Genomic DNA, 25,117 nt, shown 5'->3' with positions numbered 1-25,117 from the left:
GGACTTGGAAGGATCAGAGAAGGGTTTCTGAGGAAGTAGCATTTGATACAGGGCTTGAAGGACAGAGAAAATAGTGATGATGTTTAGGTGGAGGGAATAGTATAAACGGGCACAGAGGCAGAAGTGCAAGGTGTACTTGTATGAGCAAGAAGTCTCCAGTTTGAGGGAATGAGGGAGGCTGTGCTATAGAAGAGTCAAGGCAGAGGACACTGTGGAGGATCTCAGAAGATTCTGAGTGTCAGGCCAAGAAATTAGCACTTTGTGGGCAAAGCACTAGACCGTGAGCTGAGGTCTGGGTCCCAACCCAGGGTCTGCTCTGGCTGGGCTTTATTCCCTCAGCCTTGCCCTCTGTTACTTTTTCTAGAGGGCAGTGGGAGCTATGGCAAATTCTCAATCAGGGAAGTGCCTAGGAATCACGGCCCACAGAATAGTCAAGTTATCAAATCTAACTCTCTCAATTTGTAGATGAGAAAATGAAGATCCGGAGAGAGGAAGTATTTTGCCCAGCATCACACAGCAAGCTAGTGGAAGAACTAGGACTTGGACCCAGGTCTCCAGCCCCTCAGTTTAGGTATCATTCCCCTCTGCTGCAATCTGGGATGGCACCTGGTGGACTGAGCTGGAGGAGAACAGCTGGAAACAGAAGGCCACCAGGAGGCTACAGCCGCACCTAGATCAGAGACCACAAGGCCGATCAGTCAAAAATGTTTATTGAGCCCTTCACCCTGCTCCCCATTTTAAGCCTATCTGAGTCCATGAACTGAGCACCCAGAAGGACAGAGGGACTACAAAGAAAGGAATCTGGAGGACTTCCAAGAGGAGATAGGAAGCAGATATGGTATTCATAAGAAAGAAAGGGCATCAGTAGCAGACTTGGATGAGGATATAGGAAGGTCTCCAGAAGAAATGACCCATCACTTGGGTCCCTCCTAGTTCTTAGCCAAGATCTCCACCTCCTTCATGAACCGAAGACACAGCTCCTCTTCCAATGGCAAAACAATGCACTGCAAAGCCATGGAATTTCCATGGATCCTCCTGCCACCTGCAAGAGTGTCTGTAGTTCAGGCTTCCGGCTCACAGGCCTCTTACCCAGCCTTCCTCACCACCCAGAGGTATGTGTTAACCCAAATATCTCATCCCCAATCTATATTAAGGTAAATATGTCTTGGATTTCAGAGCTTCAGGCTTCCTCAGCTCTCGGCAAAACCTGGAAAAACTGTTCTAACTTCATTTGTCTACAATTCTCCAGGAGTAAGATGTAAAAATTGGTCCTCAAGCAGAGTGCTGACTATAATGATGAAATATAAAACCAAATATCTGCCCAATGTTCTTAGCAAAGGAAAAAAGAATGTGCAAATCCCTAATCCAGAGCCTGGTTACACTTCTGCAGTGAAAGGGATGCCTTGACTCCAAACACAGGCCCAGGAACATGGGGGCTGAGCTGCGTCCCTGCCATGAGATCTAAACATACTTGTAGGAATTCAAATATGTTTTCATCGCTTTATGATGATGACATCATACAAGCCCTCATTGGTCTTTGTCTCTGGAGCCAAGTCACACGGCAAGTCCTGGCTCCTCCACTTCAACTAGTGTGTGGCTTCGGTCAAGTCCCTTAACCTGTCTATACCTCCCTTTGCTCATTTGCAAAACCTCACAGGACAGTTATGGGATTTAATGATTATATATATATATATAATCACTTTTAAATAGCTTCTGGAACAGAGTAAGAAACCAAGACATATTATATAGTACATTATTGTTATTTTGTCACAATTCAGGTGAGAAAAAGTAAGTTGCACGAATCAATTTCCAGAAAAAGTAAGTCACTTAATATCTGGTTTTCAGAGTCAATCTCTCCCTCTCTTATTCTCTCTTTCACCTAAGTCAGGGTTATTTTAGACCCTGCATTAAGCAGACCCATGGAAATATTTCCTTTTGTTAAGTCGCCTCTGAATGAGTAATAGTAGATTCATTGAACTTCCTACATACAAAGCCTTATGCTAATTGCTTCACATTTTTTAATTTGACCTTTGACATTATCCTGCCAGGTAGAATTTTTAATTCCCTTTTTTTTCCTAGCAAAGAAATGAGACCTAGAGAGGGCCAGTGTCCTATCCAACTACACAGTAAGCTCTTACCGAGGGACCTACATCCTGCTCCACCCTACGTGCCTCTGGAATCAATTTTCTCTACAGAGGTATCAAGAAGACCACTGTTTTTGTATTCTCCCCCTTGACAAGGACAGAGGCTGACTTGGTCAAATGGTGTGTCCTCAGGACGGGGTGAAAGTATAGCAGAAGTGATAAAGGGTAAACACTGGAAATGTCCGGCCCCAACTCACCCTGCCCCCACTTGTCCACTGGGATTGAAGCAAGAATCAATCCTGGTCTATGCCCCTAGGGAGAGAGGCAAGAAGAGAGAAACTGACCTTCTGGAAATTTCTGTCCTCACTATCTCTGTAGTATCCCTTGTAGAAGACCAGTTCTTCCTTGTCCTGTAGTGTCACGCTGGTGACCTACACCAAGCTGACAGGGCAATTCAGCACATTGTACAGGCTTCTGTAGGAGCTGTTTTCTGTAGGAAGACCCAGGCAAGCCCAGAAAGTCATCAGCTCAGAAAAAGACTCATTTGGGGAAAATGTGGGGTAAGCACTCCCTCGGGGTCTTTCTCGGAGCTGCAGCCCTCTGGGATCCCAATGGCTGGTTCAACTGCCTCTGGCTTTCCCCTCCGTGGAAGGAGGGAGAATTGTCATTGTCCAAGCCTTACTCAGTGCCACGCACTGTGCTGGCCTCTCCGCATCGCTGATTCTTTGAATTTTCTCCACCCCTGTGAGGTAGGGATTACTATTTCCTGTGTACAAGTGAGGAAACCAAGTTGGCAGACCGGTTTTTTACAGGCCACACAACTAGTGGGTGGCAGAGGATTCAGCCCATGCTCTCTAGTACACTAGACTCCGAGATGGCTGGGGTGTGCAATGCAACCCTGAATTGAAAAGGCAGCTACATTGCAGCAACCACCTGTTTGCAGGGAGTGAGCATCAGAGAAGTAGCAGCGATGTCAACAGAGGACATCAGAGTACAGCCAGGTGTGGAATGTGCCTTTGGGCAGCCACTGTGTGGGAACCGAGGGGAGAGGATTCCAGGCTTTAGGTGAGTTTTCATTCTGCATTGACATCACCTCTGAGACTTGCACCTGTGCTGGGCATGGGACTCAGCAAGCCTCAGACATTGCCCTGTACTGAGGCCTGCATTTCAGGTGGGCTGGACTGAAGACCTTTTTAAAAGGGGAGCAGCAGAAAGCATGTTAAGAGTGAATGGATATGCTGAGTGAAAGGAGCCAGATACAAAAGTATCACACCTTATGATTCCATTTATATAAAACCCTAGAAAAGGCATAACTATAGTGACAGAAAGATCAGTGGTCATGTGGGGTAGGAGTAGGGTGAATTACAAATGGACGTGAGAGAAATTTGGTGATGAAAATCTTCTATATTTTTATTATGGTGGTGGTTATACAACTATACACATTCATTAAAATTTATCAAATTGTACTCTGAAAATTGGTGAATTTTATTGCATGTAAATTATACAGATGGTCCCCAACTTACCATGGTTTGATTTAGGATTTTTAAGCTTTAGGAGTGCGAAAGTGATATACACTCCATAGAAACCAGCTAGACTAAGCTATGATATTCGCTAGGTTAAATGTATTTTCAGCTGAGATATTTTCAATTTACAATGGGTTTATTGGAACATAACCCCATCTTAAATCAAGGAGAATCTATACTTCAAAAAAGTTCATTTTAAAAGTAAATACTATATGATTTCACTTACATGTGGAATCTAAGGAACAAAAAGAACAAACTAATCAAAAACAGACTCAAATATACAGGACAGTCTGGTGGTGGTCAGAGGGGAGGGGTTTGGGGGGGCTTGGAGAATGGGGTGAAGGGTTAAGGAAGTACAAATTAGTAATTGATATATGGTCACGGGGATGGGGAGCACGGCATAGGGAACGCAGTTAGCATTAATGTAATGGCTAGGTGGAGAGCCAGAGGAGAGAAAGAGCAATTAGGGGGATCGTTTTATAAACTATGTCTAACCAACGTACTGTACCTGAAACTAATAATAAAATAAAATTTAAAAGAAAGTGAATGGAAATTGAGAGTGTCTGCTAACAGGTACGAGGTTTCTTTTCGGGATGATGGAAATGTTCTGGAATTAGTAGTGGTTGCACGACGTTCCGAATATACTAAAACCCATTGAATTGTATACTTTAAAATAGTGAGTTTATATTATCTGAATTTTATCTCAGTTTAAGAACAATATTTTGAAAAGTGATTGGAAACAAAAGTCAAGGCCACAGAGGCTGTGGCAGGACTCAGAAGTCCTGGACTCCCAGTCTCAGCCACTCCCCCCAGCACCCAGTGCCCTCTCACCTGATGCTTCACTAGAATGGCCTATATAGAAGGCAGGGCCCAGAGCTGGTGCCAGCAGCACATCCAGATCCAAGCACTTCCACTTGGCTGTGAACTCTTGCTGATATTCCTGCAGGGACAAGAGGAGCAGGAGAGGTAAGACTGGCAGAGGTCACTGTTTGCAGGACAAGGTCAGGTGCTGCCAGGCTGAATTGGGTTAGACACAAGGAAGAATTCTCAAGATAAAAGATGCAGACTAAGATATCAGGAGAGTCGGGGCCTTCCCAGGGGCCAAGGCGAAGGGATGAGAAGTGGAGTCTCAGACTGCAGTGATTTGGGGACAAGATATTGTCCTGGACTCAGGGAAATAGACTAGATTAACCTCCTAGGTCACCAAGCTTTCCTATCCAAGTCCAGTCAGGCCTTCCCTGCAGGCCAGGACTGAACTCTGCCCCCTGTCTGGCCACTTCTGTCACCACCCAGGTCTCTGCTGCCCCTGCTCTGACAGTCCCTTGAGGTTTGCCAGGCACACATCACCTCTACTGCTGTGTGCTGCTCCCACAGTTTTTTGGGTGTCCTGGAAAATGAGGAAGACACTGTGAAATCCAAAGATCAGTATGGGAGGACCCTCTTTTATACATATGGGACATAAAACCTGGCCTTAGTGCAAGCTGCAAATCAGCTGATGGGCTGGGAATGACCCCGTGTCTTGTCTCCTGGCCAAGACACCTTGCCTGTCCAAAGTTCCCAGGAGTACACATCTTCTGGTCAATGCCCCACCATTACCTCCAGCCACAGGAACTCGCATGCTCCCCCCAAAACGACAGGTTCCTTCTCTAACCTCTGAGGCCCCAAGTCAGCCCTCAGGCTACTCCAGTCCCAATTCTAACCAGCACCTCAACTCCAAGCCCTTCAGGCCACCCCAATAGGAAGCCCAAGCCCAAACCAGAATCCTCTCTCAACCACATTTCCACCCCAGTTCCAACCTTAACCCCAACCCTAACTCAAACCGACTTCAACCCCAGCCCGAATCTCACCTCAACACAAACCCAACCTTTACCCCAACCTAACCCAATCCTAGTCTCAACTCAGAGCTTAACTCCAAATCAAAACCTAGCCCAAACCAGCCCCAATCCCAACCCCACTCAAAAGTCCAAATTTAACCCAGTGTCAGGCATGACCCCAAAACCCTAATTAGATCCCAAAGTCTAAATAGCCCTCTCCTCAGTGGATGACAATTCTAACTACATGCCCCTCCATCAATTACCACCACCCCATGGAAAACCCATGTAAGCTGAACCTGAGGAAACTTGACCACTCACCCCACTCCATGAATCTCTTCGAACCTCTGGCTAATTCAGAGTTCCTAGAGGTGGGGAGAGAGGGGGACATCAACTTCCAAAACCACAGGGCAATGCCAGCCTTCCCAGGACAGGGATCCAACAAGAACAACTCTGCTCAGTACACTGACAAGGAGCCCTCTGCTCCTCCACAAGCCCCCAGCCCCTCACTAAGCCCTGAGCCCCTTTTATACCTCCCGAGACCCACCACCCCTCTCTAAATCCTCTTTCCACTTTCTGAAACCCCTTTCTCTCTCTGAGATGCCCTCTCCCTCTCAGAGCCACTCCGAAGTCCCTCCCCTCTCTGAGAGCATCGTCTCTTCAGGCCTCCATCTCCCTCTTTCAGTTCCTCTTCCCTTTGAAGCTCTCCCTGAGCTACCACCATTCTGTGGACCTCATCCTCCTTTCTGACCCTACCCCACCCCAAGTCAGCCCCCCTCTCTGAGCCCCTTCCTCTCTGGGCCCCTCCCGACTCCGAATCCCTCCCTATCCTGGGCCCGCACTCAATATGTACTTCAGGATCCAGGCCAAGAAACACTTGAGTGGGTCTGGTAAGCAAAGAATGTTAACCAATCTCTTAATGTAGGGGTCCACAATGTCCCCCTTACTGAGAAACCACAGACAAATATCTGGTCAGTTACAGTTTTTCAGCGATCAGCTGACCCCCCACACCCACCCAACTCCCTCTCCATAGATAAGCCATGGAGGCAGGTCAGACTCAAAGAAATACTTCTATTCCCACCACCACCACCCCTAGAACATGTGCATCTTGAAGACACAGACGACAGTATGGTGGTTACCAAAGGGAAAGGGGGAAGAAGGGAGGTAGAAGAAGGTAAAGGAGGTCAAATATATGTTGACAGATGGAGACTTAACTTTGGATGGTGAACACACAATATAATATACGGATGATGTATTATAGAATGGTACACTTGAAACTTATAAAATTTTATTAACTGATGTCACCCCAATAAATTTAATAAAATTTATTTTTTAAAAAACCTTTCAGGAGAAGATGAAGATGGAGAGATCAATAGAGGCAAATAATTGACGACAGACAATGGCCACAGGTTGTACCAGGATGGGTACAATCAGGGAGTTGAACATGACTGAGCATGTGAACTTCTTGCTCACTGCACCTTGGGCTAGGAAGGGAGATCTTCAGAGGGGACGGTCAGGTGACAGACAGGTCAATGAGGAACGAAGGGAGGAAAGAGGAAGGAACCCTTCAGGCTTGATCACCCACCCAGCTCACCTCCTCCCTGCAGGGCATGGGAGGCACAGTGGGGTCTAGTCTGTGCATGTGTTCACTCAGCAGGGCTCACAGGCACAGCACCAGGCTGTCCACATCCCGGGCCATGGGGCCAGCCACTGTGGTCACTACAAAGAGAAGAGGGGAGAGAGACAGACACTTCTCATCCTTTCTGCTCTGGGGACCTCCACTGCTTGGCCTCAGAATATAGGGCCCAGAACCTTGATCAGGGCAAAGGAAGAGTTCCTAGGGCCATCCTGGGTCAGAGATTGAAGACAAGTGAAGAATTGGTCATATGGCCAAAGTAGCTCCAGTGCCTAGAAGGAAAATCTCATCTGAGGCAGAACATCAAGAGACCAGTAGGAGAGATTAAAGCTAGATAACAAGAAGCACTTCTCAGTGGGGCAAGAGTCAGTGGACTAAGGGAGGCCAGGTGGGAGCCATGCCGACCCATTTCCCAGATACATTTATCATCAGTGGGGCTGATCTGTCTGATATAGGGACTGAGTGAAATGTCCTTGGGAGAAAGGCTGACAGGTTTGTCTTTGAATAATATGGCCACAGGGATAGATAGAAGCTTACCTAATTTCTTGCCCTTCAGAGCAGAGGCAATTACACCCAGAGCCAAATCATGATCTGAAAGGAAGGACATGGTTGCCAAGGAGACTTGAGTCCCAGCCAATGCACCCTCTGCCCCCAGGGCTCAGCACACAGAATAGGAGCTGCTTCAACTCTCCCATTACTCCCTACTGCCCATAGCCTAAAGTCTGATCTCTTTGACTGCCCTTCAAGGCTCTAAAGTATCAACTTCCATAGCTTCCTTTTCTAGCCCTTCCATGCACACATATTGCTCCAGGCAAAGTAAGTTGGTTACGGTTACACCCTTCTAGACTCAACATCATCTCTGCATGTGCATCCTTCAAAAACAAACTCAAATGCCACCTTCTCCAGGAAGCTTTCCCAGTCCTTGCCCTGCCTCTTCAAGTTTAAAGTCTAGACTTTTAATAAATCTCTGTTAAAGAAAATGTCAGCTTCATCTTGAGTTCCCACAATCTTTGGCCCTCTCTTAGAGCACCGATCACTTTCTGACTAAGTCATGTTTATATCTAAGAGCACAACAAGAGCAGGGGCCGGATCTGACAGTGCTCTGTGTCCCCAGCACACAAGTCACCAGAGGGCAGGTACTCAGAGTAGGGTTGAAAGATGGGTGAATGGATGGATAAATGCATGGATGAATGCAGGTTAGCTGGAATGATTATTTAAAATATGGCAAATGTCATGTGCTCAATAGCTGTATGTGTTCTGTGGCTGTGCTACTGTACAGCACAGATACGGAATAGTTCCATCATCACGAGAGTTCTATGGGACGGTGCTGGTCTAGATCAGGGTCAGAAAACTTTTGGGCGGGGCTAGGTAGTAAATATTTTAGAATTTATGGGCCAACAGGAAAAGTTGAGGTTACTATTTAGTTATTTAGATAACCATTTGAAAAGTAGATTCATTTAAAGTTGGAAAAGTTTGAGTGCTATAAAAAGCAGGCAGCAGTCTGGATTTGAGCCTCGGTTTGCCCATCCCTGGTGCAGATCCTTCAGCCCTTTATTCCTGAAGCACATCTTTATTGACCATGTCTATGTTTTCAGAGTTGGGCTAAACATTAAGTATAGCATAGAGAATAAGAAATTATCCCAGCCCTCATGGAGTTCAGAATGTAACAGGAAAGTCACTATATCAAATTTACATTATTAATCAATTATTATAATTTAACAAATAAAATGAAGGAGAGAAGCAGGATGTTATGAAAGGAAGTAAACTAAACTGGTGTAAAAAATTGACTTGATTCTAAAAATTATTTGCAACTAATATTATTTTTTAATATATGGCAACTATTTATTATAAACTTTGCAGCTGACCCATTAAAAAATGCACCGTAAAAATTAAATCTAGATATTTCTAAATGGATTTATGTTAAAAGATATTACATTCTTGTTTACCATCAGTTTTATAAATGTGAAATAATAGTACATCTAATGATAAAAATCATATTTGCTAAAAATATATGGATGGATAGATAGGTGGATGAATGAATGGACACAAATATGAATTGATAGGTAGATAGTTAGATGAGTAAGTAGATGGACAAGATGAATGGACAAAAGAATGAATAAATGAATGAAAGAAAAGATGTGTATAAGGTTTACAAAGGCTGGGGTATTTGTCCATTTTGTTCATTAATATATCCCAAGTACCTAGTATACAGTATCTGGCACAAAGTAAACATTTACTATTTGTTAAATAAATTAAATGGTGGATGAATGGTGACATTGATGGGTAGAGACTGGGATAATGACTGCATGGGTGGATAAATGGATGAAGGATGAATAGATGGATAGATAGATAAATGGATGGATTGATGAATGAATAAGTGAAAGAGTAGGTAAATGGATAGATATGCAGATGAGTGAATTAAGGAACTAGTGAATTAATGAATAAGTAGAAGGTCCATTCCAATGCCATCTGTTCCAAACATGGTATGTTTAGCTGTGGCAGAGGTAAGAGTTATTTGAAGCCCTCCTATCTTTACCCACTTTCCCTAGTCCTGAGCAGAGTAAATGAGAGTTAATGTGTAGAGCAGGCTCCTTTGCTTCCCCACACCCCTAGTTCCTCTAAGCTGGGCTGAGCCTACCCTCTCCCTACTCCCAGCATGAGCACTGTATACCTGAGGAAGTATCCTGTGGTCTGGAGGCCATAGACACTGCAAAAGCTGGCTGGTATATGGATGCTGCCAGCTGCGTCAGTACCCATGCCCAGGATGGAAGGCCCTTCTCTCAGCAGAGCTCCTTCAACCCCCACCCAAGGAGCCCCCAGGGATCTTCTTTAAGTTCAGAGAGTTCAGAGTCTGTCCATAGACTGGGGTTGCTGCATTCAAAGCTGAAGGAAGCAGAAGAAAAGGGGCTGGCAGATGTAAATTTAACTGGGGAAGACAGCCCCTTCTGCATACAGTGGCTGACCACCCTCAGGAGTCAACCCTAGGGCTGCTTAGGCTCATGAGCTCCTCCCTGGGGCTGAGACCTGCTGGCCTCCCTTTTGGCTGAGGTGAGGGGCCGCTACAGAAAAAAATCCAGAGCAGATAACAATTACATCTCCTAAAATAAGGAGCAAGGAGCCCACAGCTCTGAGGTCAGAACTGAGAACAGCTTCCTCACGAAAATGGATACACTAAAGGCTGAGTGGGGAGGGAGGGAGAAGAGAGGATGAGAAGAACAATTAGAGATGGAAGCTGGGATAGAAGCAGAGATATAACCTTTCAGAACCTCAGAGCCTGAGAGCCCTTAGAAACCGTGGAGCTCACACACAATGAGGAAACCGAGACTCAGAGGGTAGAAAGACTTGCCCAAGAACCTCAGGCCGTGAGATCTGTATGACTGGCTCCCACCTCACTCTCAGTTCTGAACTAGGACTTTAGGTTGCTGTTTCAGCCCAGGACCCAGCCCCAGCCGCAGCCTGCCCACTTCAGAGACCTGAACAGGATCTGGGGGATGTTGGTCTTAATGAAGAGAATAGCTTCCTGAGCCTTCAGCACTTTCACAACGACCCTGTCCTTGGCTGCTGGCTTCTCCAGGAACTGAGCCAGGCCACATGTAGAGTCACGTCCTTGAAATGAAGTGACATTAACTCCAGCCCATAGAGATCAGGGTGGAATTACCCAGTGAACAGACTCTCATTCCCCACTTCGCCCCCACTCACATCCATTCTCATGCTCTCTGTGACAAAAGAACTGTACCCTTAGGGGGATTCATGGGCAGCAGAAGAACATGGTGGTTAAGAATTTGGGTTTGGGATCCAGACTGCTGTATTCGGTTCCAGTTGGCCACTTGTTAGCTGTGCATCTCAAATTAAGTAACTTGCCCCATGTCACACACTCAGATGCTCACAGGCTCACACACATATATGTACACATGTGCATGTACATCCCAGAGCTCACCATGCAGCCATAAAGGTCCTTCAGGCTGATGGGGACCCCATACAAAAAGCCTCTCTCATTCTTCTTGGTCTTCTGCAGTGTCTGCACTCCTAACATTCCCCCAGGAAATCCATCAGACAGCTCACCTCCTGGTGCACCTCAGTACCTGAACAACATTGAGGGAAATCAGATAAGGGCTCACGGTGAGGCCAGGGACAGGATACTCAGTTACCCCAACCTCTTCCCCTACCCTGACTCAGAGCAGAATGAAAGTGACAGATGACTGCGGCATGCACCTCCTCCCAAGCTAGCTGCAGCACCAGAGTTATACCTGCCCCAAAACTCCTCTAAGTAGAACAATGACAGAGAGACATCCTCCACTCCAGCCCAGAGCCAGGTTTGGGTCCTAACCCGTGGGCCCTGACCCCCTTTTCTTTTAGGGGGCCCCGGGGGTTGTTTTCCGGGTTCGGTTTTTTTTTTTGCGGTTCTTGGGCCGGTTTCCCCGGGGGCGGTCCAGGGTGGGCTTAGGGTCCAAGACTGGCTCCTGTGGAGATGGGCTGAGGCAGGCAGGTACCAAAGACTGATCCAGTCAAGCCCACTCTCACACACTCAACATCAAACCCTACACAGTTCATTGAACACACAGTTGCACATACGTTCATGTGCTCAGGTACGTGTCCCTGTGCTTATCCTTAGTATTAAAACTATTTTCCAGTCTGTCTCCAGGTTGGCATGAAAGCCCTACAGGGCATAAATATTACCTTCTGTCTCTGCCTCCCAATGCCCAGCCCAGAGCCTGGCACAGAGGAGGGTCTGCCTTCTCATGTTGCTATCCAGAAGGGGCGCAATTAGAGTGGGAGTGATTCTATATGCATATCTTGGGACTCAGGGCTTATACAAATGAAGTTCAGATCTCTGTGGTTTGCCTTTAGAGGGCACCCCTGCATCTCACCTTTTTTCTTATCCAGTCCCCCAATTCTTGCTGATCTTACTTTGGGGAAGGACAAGAATCTAATATGGGTGGCAGGAGAGCTGGGACCCAGCCTTGACCACACCACGGTCAGCTGGGTAACCCTTTCCCTAACATAGCCTAGGTGCCCTCAGAGAAGAAAAGACCAGAAGTCAATCATTAGTCAGCTGTGCAGGGTGACCACAGACAGGCCCCCAACCTGCTCTGAGCCCCAGCTGCTCTGAGCCCAGGGAATGAAGGGAAGCCTGACACTAGCCCCTCAGGACTCCTATCAAGAGTAAGCATGACATGACAAGGACCTAGCACGCAGCAGGCATTCAAGAAGGTGAAGCTGTCTTCCCTTTATCCTCCTCAGCCCCAGCTGAGACCCTGAGGCACAGCGAGCTATTTGCCTAAGGACACAAAGCAGAAGCTGGATCCACGGCAAAAGGTAGGGCCCCAGTGACCATTCTCTTAGCCACGCATACTGCCAACAGATGGTTCTGCCTCCTTCATATCTCCCACCTCTGACTCCCTGTCCTCCTTCCTGCCTAGAACATTCTTTGCCCTTCAGTTTTCTCAACAGCCTCCTCACTAGCCTCCCTGCCTCTGGTCCCTACCCCTCCAGCTCAACCTCCTCACTATAGTCCAAGTGATGCTTTTAAGATCATCACCTAAATATATATATCCTAAATCTGACCATACATCCCAATTGCCCTCAGAATACAGTTGCAACACCATTCTCTTCAGTATGGTTTACAAGGCTTTCACCACAACCGTATCACATGTGTTTATATTTAAATCCACCAATATTCACATTTATCGAGTATTCACTCTGTGGCTGGAAACCATGTCAAGTACTTTGCCTGCACCAATACATTAATTTTCACAGAAACCTTTGGATAGGTGTTCTTATTATCATTTCCCTTTCACCAATGAAGGCAGCTGACTCACATAGAGGTTAACTCTCTTGCCCAAACCCAGGTCATCTCTACGTTCACCTCTACCCTCTAATGGCTCTTGGGGAGGGAAGCTTGCTGATGAAGCACTTTCTGGGTGCAAGGCATTGCACTAGGCCCCTTCCCTGCCTGGGTTCTGGTGGGTCCATTTCACCAACTTCTTTTTCTGCCTCCCTCCCATTATTGCTGCTGTAGCCACAGTGTCCAATCTCTGTACTCACTGTGCCATTTTGCCATCTTAGTGCCTCGGCCCAGAACTCTCCAGCCTATGTGCCACAAAGTCTTTCAGGAGAGCCCAGACATAGTGGGCATTCAGGTAGGACAGGGTGGGCATTCACCTAGAATGCACCTCTACAACTGCGCTGTGGCAAAAATATTGAAATCCTTTTGGGTCACTTAGCAAAAATGCCATTTCCCTAGTACCACACCACTCCAGCTGCTCCAGGCTCTCCCCAGGATTCCACGCTCTCATCACAGTCTAGCAAGTAAAGAGTTAATGCTCAGCCCAGTAGGGACCCTTCAGACACAGTCTCTGATTCCCTCAGGGACTATGGAGGGCCAGCCTGTGATCATCTCTGGTGAGTAGGCCTCACCAGAGACCACTCCAGCACTTGCCAGTCCACAGATATATCACCAACACTGTATGTGAGCTCCAATTCCTATATATCTACCTAGAGAGATGACACCCCTGGTGGTACCCCTGTGGAAAAGTATCCAGTGTCCATCTAAACTGCTCCCCTGTGGTAGCTCTTGTATGGCCACTTGTGAAAATGGCAGCTTCTCAGGGAGCTGGGGAAAGGTGGGGCGAGCAGGCCACAGGATATTAATGTGGGCCTCTGCAGGCCTCTGCTGGGACTGCTCCTCTGTTAGTATGGCAGTCACCTGGAGGGGAGCTGGGGAGGCTTTCAAGAGCCCACCAATGCCTTTTCACCAACCCTGTTGAGTGTCGCTTTCATCTGATAGATCAAATTCATTGAAACTCACTAAATGCCCACTCAGCAAGGACAATATTAGGTTCATGACTAAAGTGAAACTATTAGGTAGATAGTGCTTGCTGTGTACCCAGGCACCACTGTAAACATTTGTTAACATACTTGTGTACTATAATTGTAATCATCACCCCACTATAGACTTGAGGAAGTTAAGGCACAGAGAAGTTATTTAAAATGTAACCGTCAGAATCAGGATTTAAATACAGGCAGCCCACAACTCTTAACTAACATGTTACACAACTGTACATGAAGCTTGTAAGACTAGGATCAAAGTAATTTATTATGACGATTTCATAATAATACTTGTGGGTTGGTTATCTACAAAGATGCTTGACTATATAAAATCTCAGAGAGCATTAGAAGAGCTAGCAAATTGTGAGTGTGATTGTTACTGGTTCAGCAGAAACTGAGCAGGACTCAACCCAAGGAACGAGATCATTGATGTTGAGAGAAAGTCACTGCTTAACGAGACTACAAGTGACCTAATGACTCTCAGTTTATTGGGAGAGCTTTAAAAGAGAGGGACATCTTCAAAAGATGATAGCCATATCAAAAGATCCCCACAAGTTTTCTAAATATCAACAAATTATTCGAAAATTATTAGAATAATTTGATTAAAGAATTGAGCCTTGCTTCCAGCAAGTTGGCAGAGTAGGTAAACACTATACTCGCCTCCTCCCATGACCACCTCAAAATTACAACTAAACTACAGAACAATCATCATTCAAAATCACCTGAAGTATAGCTGAACAAAATCTTATAACTAAGGATATACAGAGGAAGCCACTTTGAGATTGATAGGAGAGGCAGAGATGTGGGACAGGCTGGTCTCACACCCAAATATGGCAGTTAAAAATAAGGATAGCTATCTCCAAGGCTTTGGAGGTCCCCCTTGAGGGGCAAAGAGTCTCAGCCCCAAACCAGGCTCCCCAAATGAGGGTTTCAGTGCTGGGAAGAGAAGACGCTATAACTCTGCCTGTGAAAACCAGCGGAGATTGTATCTGAGACAGAGGGTGGCTGGAGTCTCAGGCACTTCTCTTAAAGGGCCTGTGCACAGACTTACTCACTGATAGACTCACTTGCTCTGAGCTTCAGTGCTGGGGCAACAGCTCTAAAGACACCAGGAACAGATAGGGAGGAACTATATTGTCTAGCTTCAAGGAAAGGGCTAGAGGAGCAGCTTTCTCCCAGAGAGAAGTGCTGGCAGAAGCCATTGTTCCTTTGTTGAGCCCTCCCACTACCCAGCTTTCATGCACAGGCAGGTGCCATATATGAGTCTCCATCAAACTAACACAGTTCACCTCTTCCTGGTGACTCCCTGAACCTCTGCCTCACCCAACTTGCAAGCCCATCGAAGCCACTTCTGGTGTCTTTTCCATACAAATAACCAGTCTTGGCTCATGCTATAGACTTTCCTAAAATCTCTGAAAGGTTTACAGACACCAAACAAGCAGCATCTGGCCTCGGCACATCCCATACATCTTGCTAAGCAGCCCCAAGCCCAGGCACATCCCGTACATCTTGCTAAGCAGCCCCAAGCCCAGGCACATCCCGTACATCTTGCTAAGCAGCCCCAAGCCCAGCATTAATACCAGTCAGCCTTAGTTCACAGTTTAGCTTCTCTCAGGCACTTCTAAGCCCAGCACAAGTGGCAACCATTTGCAGATCACTTTGTAGCTCATACCAGTAGCACTGGTTAGGGCACAGACAATGGCTGACTTTGGCCTGCACCAGAGCACCTCCCAAGAGGTCCCAGAACCAACACACCTGATTACCAGCTTCAGACCACACTAGAGTACCACTCAACCACCTCCACAAACTACATACCCAAAGGGCAGATTTGGCAGGCTTTAGAGCCCCGCTAAAGCAAATCCTGCTTCATAGGGTCAGCCCCTCCACAACAGCTCCTCCACTATAGTCACAGCCAGTCCTCGCAACAAATCATCCTGAGGGTCAATCCCTCCCATTAGTGTGCCAACAGCAATCAAGGCTCAACTACAACCCACATAAGGGACATACCTGGAGCACCCAGCTCAAGTATCCAGGGAGACTGTGTCATTGGCCCCACAGGACACTTACTACATGAGAACACTCTACCAAGACTGAGGGACATAGTAGCTCTACCTAATACATAGAAACAAACAGAGAGGCAGCCAAAATGAGGAGACAAAGAAATATGTCCCAAATAAAAGAACAAGACAGAACTCTAGAAAAACAACTAAACGAAATGGAATTAAGCAACCCACCAGATGCAGAGTTCAAAACACTGGTTATAAAGATGCTCAATGAACTTAGGGGAAGAATAGGTAATCTCAGTGAGAACTTCAACAAAGAGATAGGAAACATTAAAAAAGAGATAGAAAATGTAAAAAATAACCAGTCAGAAATGAAGAATACAATAACTGAAATGAAGAATACATTAGATGAAATAACAGGAGTTTGGATGAAGCAGAGGATCAGATCAGTGATTAGGAAAACAAGGTAGCAGAAAACACACAATCAGAATAGCAACAAGAAAAAAGAATCCAATAAAATGAGAACAGTTTAAGGGGCCTCTGGGACAACATCAAGCAAACCAACATTTGCATTATAGACATACCAGAAGGAGAAGAGAGAGTGCAAGGAATTGAAAACCTATTTGAAGAAATAATGACTGAAAAATTCCCTCATCTAGTAAAGGAAATAGACATACAAGCCCAGGAAACACAGAGAGTCCCAAACAAGATGAACTCAAAGAGGCCCACACCAAAACACATCATAATTAAAATGCCAAAGGTTAAATTCAAAGAGAGAATCTTAAAAACAGCAAGAGAAAAGAAGTTAGTTACCTATAGGGGAGCTCCCATAAGACTGTCAGCTGATTTATCAACAAAACTTTGCAGGCCAGAAGGGATTGTCATGAAATATTTAAAGTGATGAAAAACAAGGAACTATACTTAGTTATAGTTCCTACAAGAGACTCACTTCAGATCAAGAGACACACATTGACTGACAGTAAAGGGATGGAAAAAGATATTTCATGAAAATTGAAATGAAATAAAGAACTGGATAGCAATACTTACACCAGATAATAGATTTGAAAATAAAGGCTATAACAAGAGACAAAGAAAGACCCGATAATTCTATTTCTGGTATTTATCTGAAGAAACCCAAACCACTAATTTAAAAAGACATATACATCCATACGTTCATTGCAGTATTATTTGCAATAGACAAGATATGGAAGCAAGCTGGGTGTCCATCAATGGGTGAATGGATAAATAAGAGGTGATACATACATACAATGGAATATTACTCAGCCATAAAAGAGAATGAAATCTTATCATATGCAATAACATGGATGGACCTAGAGTGTATTATGCTAAGTGAAATAAGTCAGACAGAGAAAGACAAATACCATATGATTTTATGTATACATGGAATCTAAAAAACAAAAGTAACAAACAGACAAAAGAAACAAATTCATAGATAAAGAGAACAATTTGATGGTTGCCAGATGGGAGGAGAGTAGGGGGAATAGGTGAAAATGGGGAAGGAGTTAAGAAGTACAAATTGGTAGTTGCAAAATATTCATGAGGATGTAAAGTACAACACAGAGAATATAGTCAATAACATTGTAATAATTATGTATGATGTTAGATGGGTACTATATTTATTGGGGTGATCATTTCAAAAGTTATATAAATGTCTAATCACTATGTTGTATACCTTAAATTAATATAGTATTGTATGTCAACTGTAATTGAAAAATAAAAAATTATAAAAAGAAAATTGAGCCTCAAGTTATATCAATTTTATGTTGTTTTGATTGTTTAGTTGTTTAGAACAAATCACCCCCTTCTGTCGAGTCCCATAGCTCCATGAACAGCTGACCTTCTCAACACTCATTTGGTGCTGCCCCCTATTATGATTTAAAAATTAAAGAAAATATATTTTAAAGCTTTTAGTAAATTAATTTATTATTAATATTTCCAAAGTGGTGGTTAAATATGTCTAATATTGTAAAACATCTCAACCCTCAAGGCAGCCAGTTTCCCCCTGAGGTGACCAAAGCCTCCTGCCAGCCGCCTTTGGCCATGAGGAGCTTGTCTGTTTACCACAGTGGACCCTACAAATATTTTCTGCGTGTTCTATAGAGACACTGCCTTATCTCAGGCTTTTCTGTCTAGTGCAGCCTATCCTGTTCTTTCCTCCTTTTGGAAAACTCCTATAATATCCCGAAAGGCTCAGTTCCAACACCCCATCTCTTTGAAACCTTTCCCATATGACCTACTCTAGAGTTCCACAGCTCCATGGGCATCTAGCCTTCACCATGCTCAGCTCAGCTGTCTCCCATCATGGTTGGCACAGCTTTGTTTCCACTACACCCCACCTAGATTAAGAGTATCTTTAAGGCAATTCTAAGTCAGATGTCAGATTCATCTTTATAATGAATCTATCCCTAGGGTCTAGCAGAAGGGAAGAGCCAGAAAAGACCTCGGTGAAATTTTGCTAAACTGAACCGAATTGGACTTGTTTGAACCCTGTGAAGGTTTGACCAATGTCTCAGCCTCCCACCTCCCTGGGACTTAAAGCTGGATACCTGAGGCCTTGAGGATATCCCTGGCAGAGGAATGACCTGACTGGGAAGGTGCCCAGGGTAAATCAGTATAGCTTTGTTGGGGAGAGAATAAGGTGCCGAGAGCCAAAAGGCCTGTAGCCTTGAGAGGAGGCCCAAGACGCTATGGGTGACCTCAACCCGAACCCCTTTCACTCCTCCAGGCATCCAGACACACACAGCCCCACCAGGTACCCAGCCCAATAGCTACATGTTCCAGATGCCCACACATATACCATCCAGATGCTCAGACACACACAGAACCAGCTGTCCTTATACAGCAGACACATGACCACACACATACATACTCAACCAAACATTCAGAGCCAAATCAGCCACACATATCTAGATATGTACACTCCATACAGTAACATGACACACTCCATACAGTAACATACACACCCAGCCAGGTATGCATACCACAGGCGCAGAACCAAATACAAGCAGCACACAGCCTGGCACACACCCAAGAAACATGTAATAACATGCCAACAGGAGGCACACACAGGCATACCCTGATGTTCGTAGTAAAAGAACCTAAATCCACCACCGCACAACAGATGGGGCCTCCACTCGCACACAGGAATCCTCTCCATCATGCTGATTCACCACAGCAGCCCCATTAGCCCCGGTTTCCTCCACATCAACCACAAAGGGGCAGCTGCTCTCTGGGGGCAGATTGATTTATCCAACTAATTAGCCCCAATTAATATTAATACACATTCTCAGGAACTGCAGCAGCTCAGGCAGAGAAGCTACCCATTGGGGCCATCAATCACCGTCCAAGGGATGGCAGAGGACACTCAGGAACTCCAGAGCATGGGGACAGCACCTCAGGCACTCTCCCCAACCTCAATTCCCAGGAGTCCCCCGCTGGGAAGTCAAGTTAGGGACTCTAAGAAACCATCGGCTTAACTCTCCTTGAGCAGTCAGGGAGCCCAAGGCCCAGAAGGGGGCTGTCACATGCCCCAGGCACAGTGAGGTTGTCTCCTTGGACCTCCTTCTCTTCGTTCTCTCTGCCACTCCAGGCCAGCTTTGCCAATATACCTATCTATGACTCAGTCACTTCACCTGAGAATCCTAGCCCAGACACAATGGCTGTCTCAATGCCAATATCCCTATGCAGACTGTCAAAGCCCCCTTTTAAGTCACTTAGCTCCCTGGGAGGACCCTCTAGTGACCTACTGGTAAGTGTGAGGAAGAGATAAAATGGGGTGATGTGGTAATGAAGGGATGCAACTCGAGAAAAGGTGACATATCAAGGCCCAGGGTACTGTGGAAGTGATGCAGGTGCCATATGGCCCAGGGGAGCTGAGCCATCAGGGTTCCATGAGGGAGGTCGGGGAGTGGGGAAGTGGTCAAAAGAGAAAGAAGGACACACGCTGACAAGGAGAGCTAGTGACCCCCTGTGCTTTGCTTCTGTTGGGTGCTCAGGAGCTAAAAGAGATCTGGCCTCCTGCCTCCAATTCCTTTGTCAGTTTATTTTATTTGAACATATAGCCCAGTGAATACCCACCCATATGCCGGGCACTGGGAAAACAGAGCAAACGCACTGACCCCAACCTCAAGGACATCTAAGGACATTGATGAAGAGGAACTGACAACAACGCAAAGAACTAGCACGGGGAGAGCTGAGGTAGGGGACTGTCTACCAGGGCTTTCTGTTTTCTGAAGGAGGTGGGGCAATGGGAGGAGTATGTCCTGAGGCGGCATTATGTCTACCTGTTGGGATTGAGGCTGGGGGCTGCTGCCAGAGACGCTGTGCTAGGGTTGCCATCTGCTGGAGTGCCCCCTCCCTACACTTCTGTGCCCTGCTGGAGCATTCTGCCAGAAAAGCAGGGCAGCTCCCATCAGGGTAAGCAGGAGTAGCCCCACCAGGAAGTAAGATAGCCAAGCCATCCCAGGGCCCCTATGTGGCTGCATCAACTGCTTCTTCAAGGTCACTTCTTGCTTATTTGTCAGCTACACTGCTAGAGCACCCTCCCATATCTGAGGCCCCAAGGGACGGGAGCCATGGTCCTGGGTGTGGCAGAACACAATCTCCTCCCAGCTGGTTCTTACTCCTATGTGGACTTCCTGGGGACAAACACTCCTGTCCCATGCAAAGGAAAAGGATTCAACAGAGACAAGCCTGTAAGTAGGCAGGTAGCCAGGTTCTGATAGCACCTCCTTCTCATTTTGCCCCATCCCACCCCTCAGACCCCCAGCACACTAGTCTGATCCCTGCCAGTTCCTGATGGGGTTGCCCCTAAGGTTTCCTGTTGCTTTCAGAATAATCGCCAACCCCCTTAACATGGCTCACAGGCCACATGGAGGTGGACTGAACGGGCCATGTGTGCCCAGCATTAGCAGCTCACTCTAGAGGGTGTCTGGGGCCCAGGCAGAAAAGAAAGGAAGGGACACCTGAGGAAGCAGGTAGGGTTCAGGAGGCATGCACTCCAGAGGAGATGATACAAGGACTGCATCAGTCAGGCATAACCCTCACCCCTGCCCCTGCCATCCTAGCTGGGCTTTCATTCCTGACTCCCAAAGTAAGGCCACACTCTTGACCCTGGAATTTCAGCCTCTCAGTCTATTGATTCTCCTTTCCAGACTCATCCATTTTCTCCTTGGACCAGGGGTTCCTAAGGGCAAGGAGGGCAAAGGAAAGAAGGAGTCTGGAGTTCGGAAATGTGAAAAGGTGAAGGCAACTTCCCGGAGGAGGAGAAGGGAAGTTGCGAAGCAGAAGGGCAGGAGGGACTGGGTTTCTGAGCCTTTCCACTCTTCTTGGATGTTTCGGCCCAGTCCTCTGTCTCAGACAAGGACAGAGGAGCAAGCTATCACAACTGAGGCTGCTAGTCATTGTGTCGACAATGGCGACTCCACCCTCAAGACTGGGAAGTCAGAAGCAGCAGATTTGGCGGGAAGGAGAGGGGTTTGTGGTTGGTAATGTTGAGTCTAAGCACCTGAGGAGTGGAGTCAGCATTGGCCTGTTGGTCACAGTCTAAAAGGGTAAACCCAAGGTCATCCACACTCTGACATTCTGACTTTGTCACCTCCAAGGGGCCTCTGGAACTAGCTCTCCTTGTCAGCACATGTCCTTCCTCCTCTTTTGACCACTTTCCCCCTTCCCCTCCTCCCTCATGGAACCCTGATGGCTCAGCTCCCCTAAGCCATATGGCACCTGCATCACCTCCACAGTACCCTGGGCCTTGTTATGTCATTCTTTCTTGAGTTGCACCCTTTTATTACCACATCTCCCCATTTTATCTCTTCCTCACACCAGTAGCTGAAATTATCTTATTTACTTATTTCTTGCCTCCCTCCTTAGAAAATAAGTTTCAAAAAGCCAGAGTCTCGTCAGCCTTTTTGAAAGTGTCTGATACATGGCAGGTGCTCAATAATACTTCTTAAATGGAGGAGTGATAGACAGGTTGAGCCCTCCATTCCCACCTTACCTCTATGTATCTCTACTGGTTTCTTTCTAGCAACATTTAACATGCTTAACTCTCCCTCATCTTAAAAAAAAAAAAAAAAATTCTCTCATATCTACATCTTTCATAGCTACTATCGTTACATTTTTCTTCCCCTTCCTAGCCAAGCTTTTCAAGTTATCTACACTTGCTACCTTTACTTGCTTGCCTTTCACTCACTCCTCTACCCAATCCAGTCTGCTTTATGTCCCAATTATCCCAAGGATCTTCTTTAAGTTAAATCAGCAACATTTGAAGCTTCATTTCCATCCTTCTTGAAATACATTCATTGTTGTCTTCCATGATAATGCAGCTCTTGGCTTAAATGTCACTTTCTTCAGAAGCATTCCCTGAAACCCCAGGCTGCATCAGATCCTACTTGATTTACTCTCATAAAATAAATAAAGCAGTATTTCTGCTTTATTGCACTTATAACAAGTGGGGTTTTTTGGTTTTGGGGTTTTGGGTTTTGTTTTTGTTTTTTTGTTTGTAATTATGCATTTGGTGTCTCTTTGCTAGAAGAAAGAATGCTCCATTCAAGCAGGTACTGTTTCTGATTGTTCACCCTGAGTACGCTGTGGAAGGAGTTTAATAGATTTATTGGAGGAATGAAGGGAGTAGGGAGACGGAAGAAGTGGCTGGATAAGCCCAGACTTGCAGACCAGGAGAAAGCCACAGGTTGACTATAAACTAGGAGTTATCTGTCCTTATGGGCACTAATCAAGATCAGGTTAGCAGACAGATCAATATGAAAAGTGCTGAGGGCAGGAACAGACTAGGAAATTTCCTGTTGGGGACTAGAGAAGGAAGTAATCAGAACAGGCCGCAACGGGTTTGTTAATAACAAGTCACCCATGCCTCTATTTGACAAGCCTTTGCTGGGTACCCACCAAGTATGTGACACTATATTCAGTATGAGCTAGGTGCTGGACACAAGGACAAACTCCACAGGGCCCTAACGCCAAGTGGCCTCATCCGCCTAGGGCACCCAGGGTCACCACTCCCAATCTGCGTGTGGGACTCACCCAGGCTGGTTGGGAGGCTCAGGACTTAATAGTGTGGCTATCTCTTAAGTATGCAGCAGATCAGTTTGCCTCAGTGGGTGATCTGGAGTGACACACCCCAGGGCTCTTTCGTTGGCTCATATATTTATTGATCCTTGATCCATATATTTCCTGATGACTTGGATGAAGTTGGACAGGTCCAGTGCTCAGACTTGTGGGTGGTCAAGCTGGGAAGCAGAGCAGAAAGAGTAGGCAACATTGCCAGGATCTCAAAGGCTCTCAACAGGCTGGAGCCCTGGGAAGATCCTAGAAGATGGTGTTCAAAAGGGACAATGATAGGTCCCCTGGCTGTATCCTGAACTCCAATATCACAACCCTAAGGAGAGGAAGGGTGCACAGGGACATGACAGACACCTCCTGTAAACAGACACCAGCAAAGGAGCACTGAGCACAGACGTTGTTTCTGTCTTCAGTGTATATGGTCACCTAGCAAAGAACCTGGACCCAGAGGGTATTTAGTACATGTTCTTGAGTGCACCCAGAGGCTGATTGTGCAAATGAGGAAAGTACACTAAGTTCGAAGCCAGGCATGTGGGTTCAAGTCTTCTCTGTTCAAGTCGTTAGCCTTGGAAAAATCAGCAACCCTCTCTGAACTTCAGTTTCCCCATCTATAAAATGGAACTAATGATGCTCCTTTTTTTTCTAATGAGATAATGGATTATCAACTACACAGCCTAATAGATATTATCCTATTATTAGGACACAGTCAAGTGGGGTCCACTGGCTGAGCTTTAGGCAGCTTGGAGAGCCCAGCAGGTTGTCATTTGGACCTCTGGGTCTTAAACTTCCTGTCCTGTCCTCTGTATGCTCTAAGTTGGGAGCCATCCTGCACCTAAGACAGGAAGACAGTGGCTACAAAGGAGACAAAGAAGTTGCTGGGGTCAATCAACTCTAGGCTCCAACTTGTTATGAAAGTGAAAAGCACATAATGGGGTATAAGCAGACTCTGAAAAGCAAAACTGGTCATCCTCACCAACAAATGCCCAGCCTCGAGGAAATCCGAAGTACTATACCATGTTGGCCAAGACTGATGTCCGTCCCTACAGTGGCAATATCGAATTGGGTACATTGTGTGGAAAATACTTCAGAGTGTGAAAACTGGCTATCATTGATCCAGGTGATTCTGATATCATTAGAAACATGCCAGAACAGACTGGTGAAAAGTAAGTCATGCAAATTTTTAAATAAAACTGGCCAAAGCTCGTAAAAAAAAAAAAAAAAAAACAGTCCCTGCTTTTGAGCATGTACAAAAGCACAAAGAAGCCCTTTCAACACACATCTGATAGTTTAGGAGGACAACTATCCTTGCCTTGGATAAGTGGGAGGTCTTGAGGTGGAGACATAGGAGGAGCATCCCAGGCAGAGCAAGCACAGTGAGCAAAGGGTGGGAGGTGTGAAGCGTCCAGTGTCCCAAGCACTGCCTGAGGCCCACATGGCCAGGATGTGGGCACTCAGTAAGGGGAGGAGACCAAAGCAGGCAGTAGCACAGCAGGTCAAGATTTGTAGGTCATCAAAGGCAAGGGAAGTAAAAGCAAAAATAAATGAATGGGACTACATCAAACTAAAAAGCTTCTGCTCAGCAAAAGAAACCGTCAACAAGGTAAAGAGACAACCATCCGAATGAGAAAATAGATTTGCAAGCGATGCCTCCGATAAGGGCCCAATATCCAAAATATACAAAGAACTCATACAACTCAATAACAACAACAAAAAAAACAAATGATCCAATCAAAAAATGGGCAGAGGACCTGAACAGACATTTCTCCCTAGAGGACATACAAATGGCCAACAATTATTTGAAAAGATGCTTAACATCGCTAGCTATTAGGGAAATGTAAATCAAAACCACAATGAGATACCATCTCACACCTGTCAGAATAGCTATGATCAACAGGACAAGGTATAACAAATGTTGGAGAAGATGCGAAGAAAAAGAAACCCTTATACATTGCTGGCGGAACTGCAAATTGGTATAGCTGCTATGGAAAACAGTATGGAGGTTCCTCAGGAAACTAAGAATTGATCTACTATATGATCCAGCAATCCCTCTACTGGGTATTTACCCCAAAGACTTGAAAATCCATATCCAAAAAGATATTTGCACATCGATGTTCACAGCAGCATTATTCATGGC

General features: G+C 45.8%; 2 long non-coding RNA genes and 1 pseudogene across 2 annotated transcripts; 1 reads left to right on the top strand and 2 right to left on the bottom strand.

Annotated features, from left to right (window-relative positions):
* Positions 1–786: 786 nt before the first annotated feature.
* On the bottom strand, positions 787–4,519 carry LOC111744435. Its single transcript, XR_002782153.1, has 3 exons — positions 4,439–4,519; positions 2,429–2,574; positions 787–1,042 (listed from the first exon to the last, which is right to left on the bottom strand). It is a non-coding gene; the product is annotated as an uncharacterized LOC111744435 (long non-coding RNA).
* A 2,580-nt stretch (positions 4,520–7,099) lies between these two features.
* Positions 7,100–9,843, bottom strand: LOC111744438. Its single transcript, XR_002782162.1, has 3 exons — positions 9,726–9,843; positions 7,592–7,645; positions 7,100–7,137 (listed from the first exon to the last, which is right to left on the bottom strand). It is a non-coding gene; the product is annotated as an uncharacterized LOC111744438 (long non-coding RNA).
* An 11,476-nt stretch (positions 9,844–21,319) lies between these two features.
* Positions 21,320–24,281, top strand: LOC111744430 (annotated as a pseudogene).
* The last annotated feature ends 836 nt before the right edge of the window (positions 24,282–25,117 follow it).

The sequence above is a fragment of the Pteropus vampyrus genome, unplaced genomic scaffold (genome assembly GCF_000151845.1).
Source record: "Pteropus vampyrus isolate Shadow unplaced genomic scaffold, Pvam_2.0 Scaffold135, whole genome shotgun sequence".
Lineage (NCBI taxonomy): Eukaryota > Metazoa > Chordata > Mammalia > Chiroptera > Pteropodidae > Pteropus > Pteropus vampyrus.
This window is presented reverse-complemented; position numbering and strand designations above follow the sequence as displayed.